Genomic DNA, 4651 nt, shown 5'->3' on the forward strand with positions numbered 1-4651 from the left:
AATGATACAGGAACAACAAACACACAACAAAAAAAAAAAAAATAATAGCACCCACAACCACACCACACACACACCCACACACCCACACACACACCAACACACCACACACAACAGACACACACACGCACACACACACACCACACACACACACACCACACGAAAACACCAAACACACACCCCCCACCCCACACACACACACACAATACAGACACACACCGCCACACACACACACACCACACCCCACACACACAACCACAAAACACACACACACCAAACAACACACAACGCACACCCCACACACCACCACAAAACACACACACCACACACACAAAAAAGGGACCCCACACACCCAAACACACACACACACACACACACACCCCAAACACACACACACACACCACACACACCACACACACACACACACACAATAAAACCAACACACGCACAACACACACACACACACTCACAAACAGCACACACACCCCCACACACACACACACACACAAAACATATACAGACACACACAAATACAACACCAACACACACACACACACACACACACTCACAAACACAAACAACACACACACCCCACACACCCACACACACACACACACACACACACACACACACACACATGCTTGGACCGATGGACACATTTCGAAAAAAAAAAAAGAGGTGACGATACTTTTTTTTTTGCTTTTTTTTTGCTTTTTTTTTTTTTGCTTTTTTGGGGGGCTGGCGAATATATCTTCAGGATGGGAGGACGGCTGCTATTTTGGCCGAATAGATGAACATTTCAACATGAAATTTCGGCCGCGGGCGAAGAACTTAAAGCAATGAACATCCCGAGCGCCAAAGTGGTGGATACAGATGAACATACTGAACAACTCGCTCCTTGTGTTATAGTTCTCCGTGAACAAATTGATGACGAAAATGTTCAAAATCAAATGAAAAATATTCTGAACAACTCGCTCCTTGTGTTATAGTTCTCCGTGAACAATTTGTTGACGAAAATGTTCAAAATCAAATGAAAAATATTCTGAACAACGACAAAAACAAGACAAGAACAATAACAATAATAACAAAAGTGAAGAAAAATCCTGAATTCTAACCACTCTACGAAATGTTATGAGGGAACAATTTCCGCAAATCCTTTATTGCAAATCAATGATTCCTTGCATGCCTGGCTGTCTATCGGGCTATCGAGCTTCTGTCTATTATGCTCGTTTATTCGGTTGTCTGTCTGTCTGTATTTATTCGCATAAAAGCCTGTTTGTTATGTAAGGCTGTCTGATTGTCTCCACTCTATTACTTCGCTATGTCTGTCTGCGTGTCTGTCTGTCTGTCTGCTGTCTGCTGCCTGCATGCCTGGCCCCGCCGCTGTCTGTCTGCTCTGTCTGCTGTCTGTCTGTCTGCCTGCCTGCTGTTGTCTTTGCCTGTCGTCTGTCTGTCTGCCCGCCGCTGTCTATCTATCTGTCCTGTCTTAGTGCTTTAACACTTCCCTGTTTCCTACGAATTTCTCTATCACTCTCCTTACCTCTATTTATTCTGTTTTCCTTCCTACTCTGGCCTCCATCTCACCCTCTGACCTGCTTGCGTGCGTCTGTCCACTTCCTTCCCCGCTTTCTTATGTGCTTGCGCGTCTACCTGTCTGTGCCCCGTCTTTGCCTCCATCTCTGCTTGCGTGGCGCCGTGAGATGAATCTACCCTGACCCCTCTTAAAAAAAAAAAAATCTTTTCCTTAATTCGATTTTTTTTTTTTTTTTTTTTTTTTTTTGACGAAGACTTGAGTGACATGATGATAACTCGGTTTGTTTTTTCTCCCTATCTGCGTGCTATGTTGAGGTTAATTTTTTTTTTTTCTTTTTTTTTTCTTTCTTCTGCTTCTCTTATTCACGTTATTTTCTCTTCCTCGTTTTTCTTCTTTCCGTCTGTCTCTTCGGGCTTTCGTTCATTTCCCTTTCCCTTCTCCTCTCTTTCTCCTTCCCTTCCACCTCCTCTTCCCTTTCTCCTTCCCTTCCACTTCCTCTTCCCTTCCCCTTCTCTCTTTCCTTCTCCTTCCTCGCTTACCTTGTTTATATTAGCAATCCATCTTCTTCTCCATTGCATCTTATAGTCTCTGATTGCAATTGCTCGCCTCCTCCTCCTCATCCACTCTCCTTTCTTTTCCGTTCTCTCTTTCCCTCCCTTTCTCTTTCTTCAATCCCTCTCTCGTTTCTGTATTACTCTCCCTTTTCGTCTCTCTCCACTCCTCTCTTTCCCTCTCTCCCTTTTTCTCTCGTTTTCTCTCTCCCTTTCCCTTTTCCCCTCTCACTCCCTTTCCCTTTCCCTTTCTCTCTCCCTTTCCCCCCTTTCTCCCTTTCCCTCTCCCTCTCTTACACCTTTTCCCTCTCCTTGTCTCTCTCTCTCTCTCTCTCTCTCTCTCTCTCTCTCTCTCTCTCTCTCTCTCTCTCTCTCTCTCTTCTCTCTCTTCTCTTTCCTCCCCTTCATTACAGCCTTCCACATCCGCTAAAAACGCTTATATTCCCCCCCCCCTCCTCATCCCTCCCCCCCCCGAAAAAATGAAAAGATGGAAAAAGGAAAATGAGAAAAAAACGAAAGTGAGAGAAAGAGAAAAATAGAATCAGTACAATCTGTCTAATGAGTTTCCCCAGAATGCAATACACTGTTGATGGTGTTGCGGCAATCACGTGTGCCTGCAATGACACCATAATTGGTATAAATATTTGAAAGAGAGAGAGAAGAGAGGGGGGGGAGAGGGAGGGGAAAGGGAGAGGGAGAGGGAGAGAGGGAGGTGAAGGAAGGAAGGACGGGAAGGAAGGAAGGAGGAAGGGGGAGGGAGGGAAGGAGGGGAAGGGAAGTAGGGAGGACAAGGAGGGAGGACAACGGAGGGAGGGGGGGAAAGGAGAGAGAGAGAGAGACGAACGAGAGATGATGAGAGGACGACGAGAGAAGAGAGAGGAGAGAGATGAGAGAGAGAAAGAGGAGAGAAGAAGCAGAGAGAGAGAGAGAGAGAGAGGATGGGAGAGTAGGAAGGGATAGAGAAGAGAGAGAGAGAGGCGAGAGAGAGAGAGAGAGAGAGAGAACAAAACGGACAGACAGAGTTAAAGAAGAATTTTTTTGTCCGGAAATTACCAGTGGGTGAACATTCCCTCTGTAATTACGACCCATATCACATGTTGCGAATAAAAAGAGAGAGAGAGAGAGAGAGAGAGAGAGAGAGACGAGAGGAGAGGCGGGGGAGACGGGAGAGATGAAGAGAGAGATATGAGAGAGAGATGAGGAGTGAGAGGAGAGAGCTGAGAGAAGAGACGAGGTAGAGAGAGAGAGAGAGAGAGAGAGAGAGAGAGAAACACAGAAACACAGAAAAGAGAGCCAGAAAATAGGGGAAAAGAAAAGAAAAAAAAAGACGAAGACCCCAAAATAAATCGTCACATTCAAAGGTCGACGTGTGTGTATATCGTTATTATCATTATTAATTTACAACTTACATCAAACGTACATAATCTAAATGAAAAAAAGGGGAAAAATAAAGTGGTAAACGAGTGACGGTCGAGAGAAAAGGGGAAACAAGATATATGAGTCTCCATTAAGCACGAATGCACACGCACACACATGCACACGCGTGTACATCCCGACATACGTACATGGGACGTGCATGAACTCTGTCTGTCTCTCTTAAGTGTTCGGCCTTCCTTTGCTTCCTTGGGTCTGTGTGTGTGTGTTTGTCTGTGGGTCTGTTTGTTTGTGTCTGTCTGTCTGTCAGTTTGTGTCTGTCTGTCTGTCTGTCCGTCTGTCTCCCTCTGTCTGTCTGTCTGCTGTCTGTCTGTCTGTCTGTCTGTCTCTCTCTCTCTCGATCCCTCTCTCCTCTCTCTCTCTCTCCTCTTCTCTTCTCTATCTCTCTCTCTCTCTCTGCTCTCCTCTCTCTCTCTCCTCATTCATCTCTTCCCTCCCTCCCTCTCTTTCCCTTCCCCTTACCCTTTTTCTTCCTTTTTCTTTCGCTTTCTCTCTCTCTCCCTCAGGTCCAAGAGAATGGGTGTAAAGGATGCCGTGCAACCTTACCATTCTGAGAATAACGGAGCGATATGGGCGAGCGGCGCCTGAGTGGAGAAAAGCGATGGCACACCACGTCAAACGGCTGCCGGGAGAAGGGAAAGGCGAAAGAGTGTAAAAGAGAAATGGATAAATTAGGGGTGTAAAGAGAGGGCGAAAGAGAATGAGGAGAATATGGAGGAAGTGGAGGGGAGAAGAGAGGGGGCCGATGAGCGTAGAGCAAGGACATCAGGCGAACGAACGGATGATAGTTACTACGACAAAATTGAAGTAATAAAAAAAAAAAAAATTGAATAAAAACACTGATCTATTTATAAGTTTCTTCAAACACTCTCTCAATCTGTTTGTATGTCACTTGTAATTGAAGCAAATTGAAGAAAAAACGAGAGATAAATATAGAGAAATATTTTGTTTGCCACTGATGTGTGTATGTCTGTCTATACATCTGTCTGTCTGTCTGTCTGTCTGTCTGTCTTTCTGTCTGTCTGTCTCTGTCTGGCTGGCTAGCTACCTATCTGTCACTCTACCTCCATATCGCTCATAAAAGAAACACACATACACATGCAGACATACAGAAAGACGCGCAAGCAAGCAAACA

Source organism: Penaeus monodon, chromosome 16, assembly GCF_015228065.2.
Source record: "Penaeus monodon isolate SGIC_2016 chromosome 16, NSTDA_Pmon_1, whole genome shotgun sequence".
Taxonomy (NCBI): domain Eukaryota; kingdom Metazoa; phylum Arthropoda; class Malacostraca; order Decapoda; family Penaeidae; genus Penaeus; species Penaeus monodon.